The sequence below is a fragment of the Pollachius pollachius genome, assembly GCF_949987615.1.
Source record: "Pollachius pollachius genome assembly, chromosome: 14".
Classification (NCBI taxonomy): Eukaryota; Metazoa; Chordata; class Actinopteri; order Gadiformes; family Gadidae; genus Pollachius; species Pollachius pollachius.
In genome coordinates, this window is record NC_136947.1 from 10,758,200 (window position 1) to 10,777,185 (window position 18,986).

General features: G+C 52.3%; 1 pseudogene across 1 annotated transcript; it reads left to right on the forward strand.

Annotated features, from left to right (window-relative positions):
• Nucleotides 1-216: 216 nt before the first annotated feature.
• On the forward strand, nucleotides 217-18,698 carry LOC307085731 (nuclear receptor coactivator 2-like; annotated as a pseudogene). The gene is made up of 22 exons (XR_013812819.1): nucleotides 217-334; nucleotides 5,040-5,134; nucleotides 5,335-5,528; nucleotides 5,640-5,753; nucleotides 6,386-6,563; nucleotides 6,917-7,099; nucleotides 7,563-7,664; nucleotides 7,903-8,046; nucleotides 8,682-8,826; nucleotides 9,088-10,252; nucleotides 12,082-12,207; nucleotides 12,241-12,373; nucleotides 13,206-13,352; nucleotides 13,771-13,879; nucleotides 14,600-14,727; nucleotides 14,939-15,199; nucleotides 15,654-15,731; nucleotides 15,898-16,312; nucleotides 16,708-16,945; nucleotides 17,155-17,293; nucleotides 17,386-17,463; nucleotides 18,585-18,698. The product of XR_013812819.1 is annotated as a nuclear receptor coactivator 2-like (transcript).
• The last annotated feature ends 288 nt before the right edge of the window (nucleotides 18,699-18,986 follow it).

An 18,986-nucleotide genomic window follows, 5' to 3' on the forward strand; every position in this document is an offset into this window, starting at 1 on the left:
TATTTGATTTAGTTTATACAGACAGTAATAATTCTGACGCAGTGTTGCATTTCGTACCGCGAGCTGGGGCCAGTGCGTGTTCTTGCGTGTGTGCGTGAGTATGTGTGTGCGTGTATATTTGTGCGTGTGCGTGAGTGTTTGTTTGCGTGCGTGTGTGTGTGCGTGTGGTAACGAGATGAATCCCGCGGTGGGGGAGGCGGACTCTAAAAGATAAACAGAGAGTCGATATGGCGTCGACAGCAGCAGCTCTTGACACTGCTCGGACCCGGCCCACCGGCTCCTGACTGGGGGACGTTCACCACCTCACTACCCGGGGGAAGAGCTCCAACTTAGGGTAAGTTTTGGTGGGCTGGCCCGCGGTGGTTACGCTACTGGTTGCAACTAATTTCACAGCGGATTGTATGTGGGGCGTCACGGCGAACTATTCTCATTCTGAACCGAACTAAGTCCCAACGGTGAGGGACCGGTCGGAGGGTCCGCGATGAGCGACCGGAGGGTCCGCGATGAGGGACCGGAGGGTCCGCGGGGAGGAACCGAAGGGTATGACAACAGAGTCTGGGAGCCTTCAACCGGCTGCTCCAGAGACGGTCCGGGATGTGTGCTAATGTGGGGGTTAGGGTCCCTTGAGGTAAAGGGTTAGGGTATCTTAAGGTAAAGGGTTAGGGTATCTTAAGGTCAAGGGTTAAGGGTCGACTAAGTGCTTTAGTTGGCCTTATTTCTTAAGTTTTGCTGTTGGAGATACATTCTGAAGTTAAAAGGGAATAAAGTGAAAAGCTTCACTTAAACAGTGGGTTCCCCTAAGTCTGGGTTGATGCTCTTGGGTCGACAGAGTGTTTGATTTAAGTCTTTGTGGTGAGTGGTAGACATGAGCTCTGTGGATGATCCATTCGATAGGGGTGAGTTGAGGAAGACTGTCTCACTTTGGGGGTGAGTTGATGAAGACTGTCTCATTGCGGGGGTTAGTTGATGAAAACTCTCATTGGTCAGGGTTAGTTGATGAAGACTCTCATTGTGTGGGGTCAGGGGTCAGGGTTAGTTGATGAAGACTGTCTCTTTTTGGAGGTTAGTTGATGAAGGCTGTCTCTTTGTGGGGGTTAGTTGATGAAGACTGTCTCTTTGTGGGGGTTAGTTGATGAAGACCGTCTCATTGTGTGGGGTCAGGGTTAGTGGATGAAGACTGTCCCTCTGTGGGGGTTAGTTGATGAAGACTGTCTCTTTGTGGGGGTTAGTTGATGAAGACCGTCTCATTGTGTGCGGTCAGGGTTAGTGGATGAAGACTGTCCCTCTGTGGGGGTTAGTTGATGAAGGCCGTCTCATGGCTCAGGGTTAGTTGAGGAAGACTGTTTCACTGTGGTGGTTAGTTGATGAAGACTCTCATTGTGGGGGATGGGGTTGTTAATGAAGACCATGGAGAGGACAGGGAGGACTGTATATACACAGACCAGTAGGGTCCGGTCCAATCACGCGTAGCCTAACATTGCACCAATCAGGGCAGGGGAGAGGGGCAGGGCCAGACCTTATGTTATTCTACATGGTCCGTCCGCACGGAAACAACATCAGGTCACAGACGGAGGTTTGTAATTGGCCGTCAGAAACCTCTTCCTGAACAGTATGACGGAACGAATACTAACTAGTACTAACTAAGTAGTTATTGAACCGCAGAATTTAAAACAAAGCATCTGTTGTATCATGTACAGTATAGTACTGCTGTGTGTGTGTGTGTGCGTGTGTGTGTGTGTGTGTGTGTGTGTGTGTGTGTGTGTGTGGTTAGCTATGATCCAACATGGCAACTGTTGGTTCTGTAATGAAGCTGCTGGGAACGCAGGTGGGAGCGCACTCCTCCGGCCTCCCACTGCGTGCTGGGAGACTGGGCAGACCGCAGGGGGCGACCTGGGGCAAACCACACACACACCACCAGACACACACCACACGCACACACACACACACACACACACACACACACACACACACACACACACACACACACACACAAGCACACGCTGGGCGTGGTTCTGAATTATAGTGATACTGTATGTGTATTTATGTTATAGTTATGGTATGGTTATGGTTTAGTTATGGTATAGGTATGATATAGTTATGGTGTAGTTGAGGTATAGGTATGATATAGTTATGGTTTAGTTATGGTATGGTTATGGTATAGTTGTGGTAAAGTTATGGTATGGCTATGGTATGGTTATGATATAGTTATGGTTTAGTTGGGGTATAGGTATGATATAGTTGTGGTATGGTTATGATATAGTTATGGTAAAGGTATGTTATGGTATGGTTATGGTATACTTATGGTATAGTAATGGTAGGGTTATGGTATATGGGAATTGTTCAACCTCTCTGTTGGCTGACGCTCTCTGCCCTCCTATTGGTTGGCAGGAGCCGTCGAAGACCTGAGGTCCACCTCTCACAGGATTTCCCAGCATGCTTTACCAGTGAGGTGAGTGTGTACCTGCGCGAGGTTGAGATAAAGGGTGGAGGACAGGTCAACCCAAAGTAAACAAACTGGCATCTGGTAAACAAAGTAAACAAACTGGGGTCCGGTAAACAAACTGGGGTCTGGTAAACACAAAGTAAACAAACTGGGGTCTGGTAAACACAAAGTAAACAAACTGGGGTCTGGTAAACAAACGAGGAGCAGGGAGACTGGCGGTCACAGGCGGACATTTTGGTTTAGATTAACCGGGGAGGGAGGGAGGGAGGGGCAGATGGAGGTAGTGAGGGAGTAAGTGAGGGGGAGAGGGAGTGAGAGAAGGGGAGAGGGAGGGAGGGAGTGAGTGAGGGGGAGAGGGAGTGAGTGAGGGGGAGAGGGACAGAGGGAGTGAGAGAGGGGGAGAGGGAGGGAGTGAGTGAGGGGGAGAGGGAGTGATTGAGGGGGAGAGGGACAGAGGGAGTGAGTGAGGGGGAGAGGGAGTGAGGGAGTGAGAGAGGGGGAGAGGGAGGGAGTGAGTAAGGGGGAGAGGGAGTGATTGAGGGGGAGAGGGACAGAGGGAGTGAGTGAGGGGGAGAGGGAGTGAGGGAGTGAGAGAGGGGGAGAGGGAGGGAGTGAGGGGGAGAGGGACGGAGTGAGGGGGAGAGGGAGGGAGTGAGGGGGAGAGGGAGGGAGTGAGGGGGAGAGGGACGGAGGGAGTGAGGGAGGGAGGGAGGGAGGGAGTACGGGGGAGAGGGAGTTAGTGAAGGGCAGAGGGAGAGAGTGAGGATTTGCTGTCAGTAGGAGCAGGAGACCTGTGGGAGCTAATCCACTGCCTCCAGCTGACTTGAACACGTGACATCGATCGTCACAGCTCATTAGTTAACCAGCATTAAGCTCCTCCTCTCCTCTCCTCTCCTCTCCTCTCCTCTCCTCTCCTCTCTCCTCAACAGTACCCAACATGAAGTAAGTGTAAAATAGCTGACTGAACGAGGGGGGGTTCCTTTGACGGTAAACAAATGCACCTTCCACTATCTCTCTCTCCCTCCCCCACTCCCCCACATGGAAGTGGAGGAGAGGTGGAGTTAGAAGCCAGGGGTGGAGGAGAGGTGGAGTTAGAAGCTAGAGGTGGAGCTAGAAGCTAGAGGTGGAGGAGAGGTGGAGCTAGAAGCTAGAGGTGGAGCTAGAAGCTAGAGGTGGAGATAGAAGGATGATGGTTTTCTGGTGTGTGATAGTAGGACTGTGTCAACACCACCCCTCCGCCTCCACCCGCCCCGGGGGATCTGAGCAAATCAAACGCACCTCCATCGGCTCACATTGCAAAAACAAATAATGCAAATGATGCAGAGTTACCTTATTGACAACCACACACACACACACACATACAAATTAACCAAATGCACGCACTTTACTGCATGCATGCATGCACCAACGCACACACACACAGTTTGGATATGTTTGTGTGTTTGGGGTGTGTGTGTGTGTGTTTGGTAAAGTGGCTGTGTTTGTTTTGTGTGTGTGTTTTTTAAAGTGTTTGTGTGTTTGTTAATGTGTGTGTTTGTTGAAGTGTGTGTGTGTGTGTGTGTGTGTGTTATGTGTGCTTGTTTGTAACAGGAGGCCTTGGTCTTCTATAAGCAGACATAGAAACCTTGACATGGTCAGACCACACACACACACACACACACACACACACACACACACACACACACACACACACACACACACACACACACACACACACACACACACACACACACATACTCTCTCACTTCTTCTTCTACATTAGCCCCGCCCTTTCTCTGATACTAGCCAGCTCTGAAAACACCCCGATAATCCTTTGCACTGTGACACTACTCCCTCCCTCGCTCTCTCTCCCTCTCTCTCTCTCTCTCCCTCCCTCTCTCTCTCTCCCTCTCTCTCTCTCTCTCCCTCTCTCTCTCTCCCTCCCTCTCTCCCCCCTCATCATGGTAAGCAGGGGGGAGGGGGGTGTTATGTAATCAGTTGGTCAGCTGACCTGCTGGTCTCTCACTTTCAAAGGAGCCGGAAGACCCTCGCAGTCAGCTACTGGTCATTCTTTTAACTATTCAACCTGTTAACTAGTCAATCAGCTACTGGTCAACCTGTTAACTAGTCAACCTGTTAACTAGTCAACCTGCTACCTGGTTGGCCAGCCATCTAACCAGTCATTTAACATCAACTAGTAAGTTAACTACTAGGCAACCAGCAAGTAACCTAGTTGACCCACTCGTTATCTGTTGCTATAGCAGCATGAATAACAATGTTACGAAGCACAAAGAGCAGAACAGCCTGCCTTAGTCTCTCTATGTCTCCTTCCCTCATTCCTTGTCTCCTACTTCCTAGCACAGCCAAATGACCCTTGACCCTGTTGTAATCGTGTTGCTATCTGCTCTAGATGGACATACTGTTTGTTTACAGACCTCTCTCTCTACTTCTCTCTGTCTCTGTATCTCTCTCTCTCTCTCTCTCTCTCTGTATCTCTCTCTATCTCTCTCTCTCTCTCTCTGTATCTCTGTCTCTCTCTCTCTCTCACTCTCTCTTTCTCTCTCTCTCTCTCTCTCTCTTTCTCTCTCTCTCTCTCTCTCTCTCTTTCTCTCTCCAGGAAATGAGTGTTGTTGGGGAAAGTGTGGCGGAGCCTCCCAAGGAGGCAGGGCTCCTGAAGAGGAAAGACTGTCGCAATGACGACCTGGCGCCGAGGTAACACACACACACACACACACACACACACACACACACACACACACACACACACACACACACACACACACACACACACACACATACATCCTCTCCCCTCCTTACCTCCCCTCTCATCTTCTCCTCTCCCCTCTTCCTCTCTTCTGTCCTCTCCTTTCCTCTCCTCCTCTCTTCTCCTCTCTCCTCCTCCTTTCCCCCAGCCCAAAGAGGAGCAGGGAGGAGGAGGCCCGCTACATAGAGGAGCTAGCTGAGCTGATCATCGCTAACCTGAACAAGGAGGAGGAGGAGGAGGAAGAGGAGGAGGGGGAGGAGGTGATGAGGAAGGAGGAGCAGCAGGAGGCGAAGGCCGATCTGAAGGAGACACTGAGGAAGATCAGACTGATACAGGAGCAAGGTACACACACACACACACACACGCACGCACGCACGCACACGCACACACACATACGCCCCATTCTGTGTGTGTTATATATCTATATGTCTATGTCCACCCCCTGTATGTCAGAGTGCGGCCCCCCCCCACGGCCCCTCCAGTCCCGACCGGCTTCAGCAGGCCCAGGTCTCCTCCTCTGGGGGCGGAGCCATCGACAGACACGCCCTTGGGCCCCTGATGCTGGAGGTACCACTACTACTACTATACTACTATTCTACTATACTACTACTATTCTTCTACTGCACTACTTTACTACCGCACTACTGCTATACTACTACTGTACTACTATACTACTACTGTACTACTATACTACTACTGTACTACTATACTACCGCACTACTGCTATACTACTACTGTACTACTATGCCACCACACTACTACTATACTACCACTTTACTACTATACTACCGCACTACTGCTATACTACTACTGTACTACTATACTACCGCACTACTGCTATACTACTACTGTACTACTGTACTACCGCACTACTGCTATACTACTACTATACTACCACACTACTACTATACTACTACTCTACTACTATACTACCGCACTACTGCTATACTACTAGTGTACTACTATACTACTGCACTACTGCTATACTACGACCATCACGCGCGCTCAAAACAATATCCCGAGTTTGAGATCTCAATCATGGGATATTGCCCAGCATCCCGAGATAGCGAACCAATCAAATTGAGCCATCTTAGGAGGTTCACGTTTAGCATATACTTGTTTTATTATATATCTTAAAATGTGAATATAACGTATTATTATCCATTCATGCATTAACATGTATCATAACATGTGTGGAGGCCCTGGATGCGTTCTTCCTGGTGGTCGGGAGGGAGGGCACTCTGGTGTTTGTGTCCGACAACGTGAGTCAGTACCTGGGCTACCAGCAGGGAGAGCTGCTCACCAGCAGCCTCTATGACCTGCTGCACCCCGGAGACCATGCCCACTTCCTCAACCTCCTGCCGCCCCGTAACCACGGTGAGGGACCACCCTAGAGAACACCTCAGAACCGGCCCCATTCATAGCGAGCCCAACTCTGAACCTTCTAGTGCATCTGCTTCCTCAGTTCACTAGTGATCATTGGTAGTTCACTAATGATCAGTAGTTCACTAGTTATTAGTAGTAGTTCACTAAGTGATCAGTAGTTCACCAGTGTTCAGTTGTAGTACACGCGTGATCAGTAGTAGTTCAGTAGTGATCAGGAGTTCATTAGTGATCAGTAGTTCACTTGTGATCAGTAGTAGTTCATTAGTGATCAGTGTTAGTGCACTCGTGATCAGTTGCTCACAAAGTGATCAGCAGTAGTTCACTAGTGCTCTCTCTCTCTCCAGTGAATGGGCGGGGCTCAGATGCAGCCAATAGGAGCAGCCACACCTTCACCTGTCGCATGCAGGTTAGCCCTGTGTGTGCGTTGGCCGCGCCGCCCCCCTCCCACCACCAGGGGCCGTTGCGGTACCAGACCCTGCAGTGCTTCGCCGTCTCAGAGCCCCGGAGCATCAGACAGGAAGGAGAAGGTAGAGGAGAGGAACTCTTGCTCTCCTGCTCTCCTCCTCTGCGTCTCCTTTTTTCTCCTCTCTTATGTTTCCTGTCTCCTCCTTTGCAGGGCTGGAGTAAGGCATTAGGAGCGGAATCAGACATAGAGGGTGGAGTCAGACATCAGGGGCGGAGTCAGACATCGAGGGCGGAGTCAGAAATCGAGGGCGGAGTCAGACATCAGGGGCGGAGTCAGAAATCAAGGGCAGAGTCAGACATCAGAGGCGGAGTTAGACATTTGGGGTGGAGTCAGACATCAGGGGTGGAGTCAGACATTTAGGGTGGAGTCAGATGTCAGAGGCGGACTCAGACATCAAGGGTGGAGTCCAACTACGAGGGCTGAGTCACATGTTGGAGTCGGGGTCAGATATGAGTGGGCGGGGTCACATGTTGGAGGCGGGGTCAGATATGGGCGGGGCAAGCTAACAGGGTTTCCTTTGACAGAGTTCCGGTCGTGTCTGATCTGCGTGGCCCGCCGGGTCCCGGGGAGAGAAAGGTCCGCCCCTCCGGCCTACGAGAGCTTCACCACCCGCCAGGACCTCCAAGGTACCCTCAACACACAGCACAGAGCTAGCAGGCACACAGTGCAGAGCTAGCAGGCACACAGCGCAGAGCTAGCAGGCACATAGCGCAGAGCTAGCAGGCACATAGCGCAGAGCTAGCAGGCACATAGCGCAGAGCTAGCAGGCACATGGCAGTGTAACATAGCCAGGCTAAGCTACGCTAAGCTCATCCATGCTAAGCACCAGGCTAAGGGCCCGTCCTTCCCCCCCTGTGGCCCCAGGGAAGATTCTGTCCCTGGACACTAGTGCCTTGCGGGCTGCCCTGAGCCCCAGCTGGGAGGACCTCGTCCGCTGCTGCATCAGCCGCTTCCACCGGCCCCGCCCCCCCGACCACGCCTCCTACGCCAAGAGGCACCACCAGGACGGTGAGGCCTACGTCCTCCTACGTACCTCCTATATCTACACTAAATCCACCCTACATCCCCCCTTCTCCCCCCTACATCCCCCCTACATCCACCCTACTCCCCCCTACATCCCCCCTACATCCACCCTACTCCCCCCTACATCCAACCTACATCCACCCTATTCACCCCTACATCCACCCTATATCCCTCTTACATCCACCCTACGTCTAACCTACATCCCCCCTACATCCCCCCTACATCCACCCGACATCCACCCTACATCCACCCTACTCCCCCCTACATCCCCCCTACCTACACCCTTCATCCACCCTACTCCTCCCTACATTCACTCTAGATCCCCATCTACATCCACCCTACATCCACACTACATCCCCCGCTACATCCATCTTATATTTACCCTCATCCCTGCTTTAAGCCCCTCCCTCTGACCTCTCTATTGCTCAGCATCTGAACATGATTGCAGTTAAACACGCTTTCAATTGAAATGTAAGAGTCTCACTCTCTCTCTTGCCTCTTCCTCCCTCCCTCCCTCCCTCCCTCCCTCTCCTCTCTCTCTCTCTCCCTCTCTCTCTCTCTCTCTCTCTCTCTCTCTCTCTCTCTCTCTCTGCCCCCCCCCCTCCTTCCCTCCCTCCCAGTGGTGAGACAGGGCCAGGCCTCCAGTCCAGTCTACTGGTTCTCCATGGCTGACGGTTCCGTGGTTTCTGCCCACACTAAGAGCCGGCTCCTCCCCTCCCCCAACAGCCAATCACAGCTCTACATGTCCCTCCACATCCTGCAGAGGTATGCCTGTCTGTCTCTCTGCCTGTCTGTCTCTCCAGCTGGCTGACAGTCTCTCTGCCTGCCTGTCTTACTCTCCACCTGTCTGTCTGCCTGCCTGTCTGTCTTTCCAGCTGTCTGTCTGTCTGCCTGTCCATCTCTCCACCTGTTTTTCTCTCCACCTGTCTCTCTGCCTGCCTGTCTGACTCTCCACCAGTCTGTCTGCCTGCCTGTCTTTCTCTCCACCTGTTTGTCTTCCTAACACCAGGTGGTTCTGTGTTCCAGGGAACAGAAACCAGGGGGGTTGAATCCTGGCCAGCGATTGGCCGACCTAGCAGATGGCCCCTCCCCAGAAGCCACTGTCAGTAGTACCCCCGCCCACCCCGGGGCCCCCAGCCCCCAGGACCCCAACCCCGCCAGCCCCCCTAGCATTACCCTGGAGCCCCCCCTGTCTCCTCTCTCCCCCCCAGGGCCCTCCTCTCCCCCGGGGCCCCCCTCCACCGTGGGTCCCTCCTCCAACCCGGGGCCCTCCTCTAACCTGGGGCCCTCCTCCACCACGGGGCCCTCCGCCACCACGGGGCCCTCCTCCCCCCCCGGGGCCCTCCTCCACCCCGGGGCCCTCCTCCACTGTGGGACCCCCCTCCACCCCTGGGCCCTCCTACACCGTGGGGCCCTCCTCCCCCCTGGAGCCCGCCCTGTCTCCTCTCTCTCCCCCGGTGCCCTCCTCCACCCTGGGACACTCTTCCCCCCCGGGGCCCTCCTCCGTCCTGGGACCCTCCTCCACCCTGGGGCCCTCCTCCACCACAGGGCCCTCCTCCATCACGGAGACCTCCTCCACCACGGGGACCTCCTCCACCCTGGGACCCTCCTCCACCCCGGGGCCCCTCCTCCACCATGGGGCCCTCTTCCACTGTGGGGCCCTCCTCCGTCAGCAGCAGCAGTAGCTCTGGACAACGTCACTGTGGGGTTACCCATGGCGTGCAGAGGGGCAGAGCTCTAGAGGAGACCCCGCCTCCAGCGGCAGAGGTGTCGTGGAGGGGAGGATCAGGGGCTGGAGGAGGGGGAGGAGCCGGGGGGGGAGGAGGAGGAGGAGGAGCAGGAGGAGGAGCGAAGTGAGGGCCCCCGGCGTTACACCAAGCTGCTCCAGCTCCTCACTGACACACCGACGACGCACGGCGACGACCAATCAGAACACACCAGGGACCCAGGGGGCGGGGCCAGGGCCTGCGTGGGGGTGGGGCCTAATGGTAACTCCTCCCTGAAGGACAAGCACAAGATCCTCCATCGCCTGCTGCAGCAGAACAGCTCGGGGGGGGGGGGGGAGGGAGGGGAGGAGGGGAGGAGGAAGGACAACGCCCTCCTAAGGTACCTGATGGACCGGGACGACCTTCAGGAGAGGGGAGGAGACCAGGAGAAGGTCACCAGGCAGGAGCCCGCCAGGGCACAGCAGGTGAGGAGCAGGAGGAGGAGCAGGGGGAGGAAAAGGAGGAGGAGGAGCAGGAGGAGGAAAAGAAGGAGAGAGGAGGAGGAGGAGGGGGAGGGGAGGAGGAGGAGGGGGAGGGGGAGGGGAGGAGGAGCAAGGGGAGAAGTGACATAGTGCAGTTTTAATTGATAATGGTAGAATAGTGACATAGTGCAGTTTAATGTGATGAGGACAGTAGACTAGTGACATAGTGCAGGTTTCATGTGATGAGGACAGTAGACTAGTGACATAGTGCAGGTTTAATGTGATGAGGACAGTAGACTAGTGACATAGTGCAGGTTTAATGTGATGAGGACAGTAGAATAGTGACATAGTGCAGGTTTAATGTGATGAGGACTGTTGTCTCGGCTTATCCTCGTTTGGGCCATGGGTAAAGCAGGGGAGGTCAGCTCGACTCACTTCCAATGATTTCAAGCACTCACGACTTAAAAAAATGATTGCATTTATTTTACAATACAAAAATGAACCAAACTCTATCTAAATTAAGAAAATTATACTGGGAAACAAAAAAACATTATATGCAATGAGTGAACTTAAATAGCGGTCTAAATACTTTTTTAAACCACCGCCTCTTTCCCTTGACATTTCGTTTTTCACCTGGCCCTATTTTACCTGGGCGGGACGCCAAGCTCTCACACAGACCCCTACAGGTAACAAAAACAAAAGCAGTCTCAGCATAAATATTATTAAATAATATGCTAAATAAACGTATTAAATAATAAACAGAGAATACAAAGGTCAGAGACCTTTGTAAACAGAAAATCAATAGCCTCATTTAAACGGCTGCGACAACAGTAATATAGTGACATAGTGCAGGTTTAATGTGAGGACAGTAGAATAGTGACATAGTGCAGGTTTAATGTGATGACAGTAGAATAGTGACATAGTGCTGGTTTAATGTGATGGATAGTAGAATAGTAACATAGTGCAGGTTTAATGTGAGGACAGTAGAATAGTGACATAGTGCATGTTTAATGGGGTGAGGACAGTAGAATAGTGACATAGTGCAGGTTTAATGTGATGACAGTAGTATAGTGACATAGTGCAGGTTTAATGTGATGATAGTAGAATAGTAACATAGTGCAGGTTTAATGTGAGGACAGTATAATAGTGACATAGTGCATGTTTAATGGGGTGAGGACAGTAGAATAGTGACATTGTGCATGTTTAATGGTGTGTAGACAGATCACAGTGGGTGGAGGAGAAGCTTACTTCTGACTGACAGCAGAGGCAATCTATGAACACCTGGGGAGTCTGCTCTGTGATTGAATGGTTGAGTGGATGTTGTCCAGCAACACAAACACTGACAGTTTATATCCTGTTGTGTGTGTGTGTGTGTGTGTGTGTGTGTGTGTGTGTGTGTGTGTGTGTGTGTGTGTGTGTGTGTGTGTGTGTGTGTGTGTGTGTGTGACAGCAGAGTGCTGAGTGTCTGGCTTACATCACCAACGACCTCATTAGCACTAACTGTTATATTTAGCTCCTCCTCATCCCATCAGTGAACAAGTCTGGGTCGTACCGCTGCAGGCCACAGGGGCCGTGTGGACTGCTCCATTCAGAAGGTTTAGTGTTGACCTCTCAACACTAGCTGAGACTAGAAATTTAAAAAACCTTTATTTTTAAGGAGTTTTGTGTAGATATTTATAAACCTTTATTTTGAAGGTGACCCGATGTATACATATTGAAGTAGATCAATTAAAACATTTGAATTGACCACAGAAGTTAGGAAAGGAGTGTACACATCAGTAAATACCTTTAACCTCCTCCTCCTCCTCCTCCTCCTCCTCCTCACCCCACAGGCCAGTGAGCTTGAGGACCTACTGGAAGACCCCCAGGGCAGGGCTCCATACCGGCTCTGCCCAGGAAAGATAGCTGGAAGACGGGCCTCTTCCCCCCTCTCCTCCTCCTCCTCTTATCTCCCCCTCTCCTCCTCCTCCTCTCTCACCCTCTCCTCCTCCTATCTCCCCCTCCCCTCCGCCTCCTCTCTCACCCTCTCCTCCACCTCCACCTCTCTGGACAACCAGAGCATCATCAGTGACCTCCTGCAGATGATGGAGAGTGTACCTAGCACCACCCAGAACCCAGCCTCACGTAAGTCTTTAACCACACCCAGCCTGACGTAGGTCTGACCCCACCCAGCCTGACGTAGGTCTGACCCCACCCAGCCTCTCTGACCCAACCCATCCTCTCTGACCCCACCCAGCCTGACGTAGGTCTGACCCCACCCAGCCTCTCTGACCACACCCATCCTCTCTGACCCCACCCAGCCTGACGTAGGTCTGACCCCACCCAGCCTCTCTAACCCCACCCATCCTCTCTGACCCCACCCAGCCTGACGTAGGTCTGACCCCACCCAGCCTCTCTAACCCCACCTAGCCGCCCCAGACCTTCGGCCTTCCGTGGTGCTGGAGCCAGACTGCCATCTAGTGGTGGAGAGTTAGCTCTAACCCTAATTCCAATGTAGTTGGGACGTTGTGTAAAATGTAAATAAAAACAGAATAGAATGATTTGCAAATCCTTTTCAACCTATATTCAATTGAATACACTACAAAGACAAGATATTTAATGTTCAAACTGATTGTTAAAAACACAGGTTAATAGGAAACAGGTCAGTGTCATGATTGGGTATAAAAGAAGTGTCCCCGAAAGGCACAGTCATTCACAAGCAAGGATGGGGCGAGGTTCACCACTTTGTGAACAACTGTGTCAGCAAATAGCCCAACACTTTAAGAACAACTCTATGTCCCTTTCAGCATTGACAGATATGCAAGTAACGTCCCAACTTTATTGGAATTGGGGTTGTAGTTAGTTATCTAGTTAGTTAGTTATAGTTAGCTCTTTATAGTTAGTTAGTTATAGTAAGCTCTATATAGTTAGTTTGTTATAGTTAGCTCTAACCCAGTGATTGGCCCTCCTCCTCCAGACCTGCTGGCCTCCAGGGGGGGCCCCCCACTGAGGGGCGTGTCCCCCGCCCCGGCCCCTGGCCCTGCCCAGCCCGCCCACCCTCACAGAGCCAGCGCCCTGCAGCAAGGCATGCTGGGAACACCTGAAGGGGCAGTGGCCAACACAGGTGAGTGGACATGCACCCTAACTTAGCGATCCTGATCTGGTTGAGCGTTAAGCCTCAGAACACCTCAGAACTAGTTAAGGTAACGCTGGCTGAGAGCCAGGCAGAGAGACAGGCAGACAAACAGACAGGCAGGCAGAGAGGCATTCCGAGAGAGAGACAGACAGACAGAAAGACAGGCAGGCAGAGAGACAGACAGGCAAAGAGACAGACAGGCAGAGAGACCGACAGATAGTGAGAACGACAAGCAGAGAGACAGAGAGACAAACAGACAGGCAGAGAAATAGACAGACAGGCAGACAGGCAGGCAGACAGATAAACAGACAGACAGGCAGGCAGACAGACAGACAGACAGACACAGACAGACAGGCAGGCTCTAAGATAGCTTACAGAGAGATTGATGTTATTTTTGTCCAATCAGAGATGGAGATGACAAGCCCCGCCTACTCCCAGCAGCAAGCTCCGCCAAATCAGATGGCGCCTTGGCCCAACCGCACGATGACCATGCATCACTATGGAAACCAAAACAGGTGCGTACCAAACCGGCTTTTTGGTGAATTGTGGGAAGTCATAGAGTCTGTTGTCTCCAGACCCAGTGGGGGGGGGTCGACCTGTCTGTTGTCTCCAGACCCAGTGGGGGGGGGTCGACCTGTCTGTTGTCTCCAGACCCAGTGGGCGGGGGGGGGGGGGGTCGACCTGTCTGTTGTCTCCAGACCCAGTGGGGGGGGGGGGGGGGGGGGGGGGGGGGGGGGGGGGGTCGACCTGTCTGTTGTCTCCAGACCCAGTGGGGGGGGGGGTCGACCTGTCTGTTGTCTCCAGACCCAGTGGGGGGGGGTTCGACCTGTCTGTTGTCTCCAGACCAAGTGGGGGGGGGGTTGACCTGTCTGTTGTCTCCAGACCCAGTTGGGGGGGGTTGACCTGTCTGTTGTCTCCAGACCCAGTGGGGGGGGGGTTGACCTGTCTGTTGTCTCCAGACCCAGTGGGGGGGGGGGTCGACCTGTCTGTTGTCTCCAGACCCAGTGGGGGGGGGGTTGACCTGTCTGTTGTCTCCAGACCCAGTTGGGGGGGGGGTTGACCTGTCTGTTGTCTCCAGACCCAGTGGGGGGGGGGTTGACCTGTCTGTTGTCTCCAGACCCAGTGGGGGGGGGGGTCGACCTGTCTGTTGTCTCCAGACCCAGTGGGGGGGGTTGGTCTAAGTGTCTGTGAGGGGTCTGTACTGGTACTGGGACCGACCCGCTCTGTGTGTGCAGGCCGGCGTACGGGGGTCCCGCGGGGGGGGGAGGGGACTCTGCTGAGCCAGCTCTGCCTGGTGCTGAGGGACCTGGAGGGGCTGGAGGCCATCGACCACATGCTGGGCATCCCAGGGCTGGCTGGACAGGTACACACACACACACACACACACACACACACACACACACACACACACACACACACACACACACAAACACACAGCCTTTTATATTTTGTGTTGATTTTGTATCGATGTTGATGTTTATACGTGTGTGTGTGTGTGTGTGTGTGTGTGTGTGTGTGTGTGTGTGTGTGTGTGTGTGTGTGTGTGTGTGTGTGTGTGTGTGTCTGATCTCCAGGGCCTTCCCTTGGACCAGGACCACTTGTTGACCTATGACCCCACGCTGGGTATGAACCCCCCCCAGTACAGCCAGCTCTACCCTTACCAGGGCCCCCCTGCCCGCCCCCAGGCCTACGCTGACCTCCAGCCACGCCCACCCGGGTACTCCCCCATGGTGGGGGGCCCCGGGATGGGGGGGATGTGGCGGTCTGAGGGCGTCCGCATGGCCCCCCAACCCGGCACCCTGAGGCTCCAGCTGCAGCACCGGCTCCAATCCCAGGTCCCCACAAACCACCAGACACAACACACACCTTCACTATGATTAGCATCCTTAGCATGTTAGCATCACAACACACACCTTCACTATGGTTAGCATCGTTAGCATGTTAGCATCACAACACACACCTTCGCTATGGTTAGCATCGTTAGCATGTTAGCATCACAACACACACCTTCGCTATGCGCCACATACAGCTGTCTGGTCTATGTCTTAAACTCCCTTTCTGTTTCCATATTTCTAAGAACAGAACTGTAAATATGATGCTATTTCAGTTGTTATCTTCCCTCAAGTCATTCAGAAACTATCTATGAGTAAAACACTTGCCCCAGTGCTGTGGTCTCTTCTGCCCCCTGTGGAATTCACCAGTATTGCCACCACATTACTCCACAACGGATCCACATTCATTTATTGACATGAATGAATGAATTCATCATAACATTTCCACTTTTTCCAGAATTGGCAGCCAATTGGAGGCCAGATGGGCGGGGCACCCAACATGAATCTACCTCTAAGGTCCAATCTACCAAACCAGGTGAGTATCCTGTCTGTATAACGTTCTGTCTGTCTATCTAGTCGTCTGACTGTCTGACTGACTGGTTTCATCTCTTTGTGTTTCACCTTGTGCCTGCGTGTGTGTGGGTGCGTGTGTGTGTGTGTGTGTGTGTGTGTGTGTGTGTGTGTGTGCATGCGTTTCTCAGGGATCCCTTAACGTCCAGATGATGTCTCAGCGTCAGTACCTCAGTCACCACCTGCGCCAGAAGCAGCAACACGTACACCAGCATCACGTGCCCCAGCAGAACGTGCACCAGCAGAACGTGTACCAGCAAAACATGCACCTGCATCAGGTGCACCAGCAAAATATGTACCAGCCAAATGTGCACCAGCATCACATGCACCAGCAAAACGTGTACCAGCAAAATGTGCACCAGCAAATGGACCAGCATCACATGCACCAGCAAAACGTGTACCAGCAAAACGTGCACCAGCATCATGTGCACCAGCAGAGACCCATCATGATGCAGGCGCCGGTCTTCACCCCCGACATGTCTGGAACACATGCTGGTTTCACACCGGCCAATGGCCAGCCGTTCAGCTACGGAGGGTCAGCCTATGGTAGGATATCACTCTGCTGACCAATGACGTCACAGACGAGCACCATGACAAGTGTTTACTATAACATCACTTATTTTCAACCATAAAGAGCTCCTCTCTTCTCTCATCTCCCCTCTCCTCCTATATTCCTCTTCTCCTCCCCTTCCCTCCTATCCTATCTCCTCTCCTCCTCCTCCTGTCTCCTCTCCCCTCCTTTCCTCCTCCCCCTCTCCCCTCTCTCCCCCTCCCCTCTACTCCTCTCTCCTCTCCTCTTCTCCTCCTCCTCTCCCCTCCTCTCCTCCCGTCTCCTCTCCTCCTCCTCCCCGCCCGCCCCTCCCCTCCTCTCTACTCCTCTCTCCCTTACCCTATTCTCTTCCTCTCCTCCTCCCCTCTCCTCTCTCCCCTCCCCTCCACAGCCGGGCTGAACCCCTCGTCTCCTGACCCAGGGAAGGTGCTTCCTGCTGGGGCTCCTAGACCTCTGCTCGCCCTCCCCTCCGCCATGCTGCTGCCCAGGCCCCAGCAGGCCCCGCCCCCTGCAGGGTCAGCCTACCAGACCACCTACGCCCCCAGCGGCTGGACGCAGCCCGCTTGCGCAACTGACGCTAACGTAGCCGGCGCTAACGTAGCCGACGCTAACGTAGCCACCGCTAACAGGTATGCTCAGGAAGGGCTTGGCTCTAAAAGTCCCATGGAGGCTGACATCATAGTGGGGAGGTTGTGTGCTCACTGTCCCTGTCTGTCTGTCTGTCTGTCTCTCTCTCTCTCTCTCTCTCTCTCTCTCTCTCTCTCTCTCTCTCTCTCTCTCTCTCTCTCTCTCTCTCTCTCTCTCTCTCTCTCTCTCTCTCTTCCCCCCTCCCTCTCAGTATGTATTCCCATCACCAGATCCAGTACAGTCCGCAGGCCAATGGGATGTACAGCAGCATCCTCAGCCAGGGCGCAACCATGGAAACGGGGGCAGGCGGCCAAATGTCGGGTCACTCGACCTGCATTGCCAGCGAGCAGGTGACCATGTGACCCCACGTCAAGTCACCTCATCAGAGCAGAGGGTTGGTGGTTGTCAACCATGTTGAGCGTGTTTCTACCGCCCCCTACAGGCCAGCGGTGGGAATCTGGAGCGGCTTCCTAAGGCTAGCAGGCTAGCTGGAGCGAACATGCTAGCGCAGGAGATCTGAGTGAGTGAAACTGTTGTTAAGCATAGTTTGTACTGCCTTCTGATTGGCTGAAGTAGCATGTTGGGTTTCTGCGTTTCTGATTGGCTGAAGGAGCATGATTGTCTCTCTGCGTTTCTGATTGGCTGAAGGAGCATGATTGACTCTCTGCGTTCTGATTGGCTGAAGGAGAATGTTTGTCTCTCTGTGTTCTGATTGGCTGAAGGAGTATGCTTGTCTCTGCGTTCTGCTTGGCTTAGGGTCGCTCTTTGTTGTACATCGTGTTGATTTCATCTCTGCTTAAAGGGTAATTCCGGTGTAAAATGGATTTTGGATATGTTTTGTATGATAATGAGTTGAAACGCTCGTTTTGGAGCACAAAAACTGTATATAGACGCTTTCTTCAGTTGGCTGTTTTTAGCCGATTCTATCAAAACGCTATAAACTTGGAACGATGGGGGCATTTGTTATGGTAAAAACTTAATCGCTATTTTAAACCACTTAAAAGGCTAAAAGTAGCCCGACACTTCTTTGGTAGTATAATAAGGGTCTTAACATCTAAAACGAGGCATTGAGAACTTTGTAAGTGTAAAGATTGTTTATTAAAAATGACACTTTATACACACAATACCGTCAGTAGGTCACCCGTCGACGCCATTTTGTTTTTAAGACTCGATAAGTAGATTGGCGAACACAGAGCTTGCGTGTTGCTGACGGATGTCACAATCTCTGTGTTCGTCAATCTACCTATCGAGTCTTAAAAACAAAATGGCGTCGACGGGTGAACTACTGATGGTATTGTGTGTATAAAATTTCCTTTTTAATAAACAATCTGTACACTTACAAAGTTCTCAATGCCTCGTTTTATATGTTAAGACCCTTATTATACTACGAAAGACGTGTCGGGCTACTTTTAGCCTTTTAAGTGGTTTAAAATAGCGATTTAGATTTGACCTTAACCAGTGCCCCCATCGTTCTAAGTTTATAGTGTTTTGATAGAATCGGCTATAAACAGCCAGCTGAAGACAGCGTCTATATACGTTTTTTGTGATCCAAAACGAACGTTTCAACTCCTTATCATACAAAACATATCCCAAATCCAATTTACACCGGAATTACCCTTTAATCTGTTTTTCTTCTTTCAGAAAGCCTGCTGACGTCATCTGAGCCACTGAGGTGCCAGCAGCCAATATCGGGCATCGGAGTCTTCACAGCGCACCGATCAGCAAGAGCTATGCAAACCAATAAACACTGTTCTCTCCACCACCTCAGGCCATCGGGAAGGTGCGTGGAATAACTAAATGACTGGTACCTGGGTTATCATCACAGAGCTAACCCGCTACAGAACCGTGGTTAGCATCGCAGAGCTAACTCGCTATAGAACCTTGGTTATCATCACAGAGCTAACTCGCTATAGAACCATTGTTAGCATCGCAGAGCTAACCCGCTATAGAACCATGGTTAGCATCGAAGAGCTAACCGGGTACCCAACCTAACCCTAAATTTACAGAGTCTGACTAAAGTGGTCGTGTGAACTCATTTGTTGA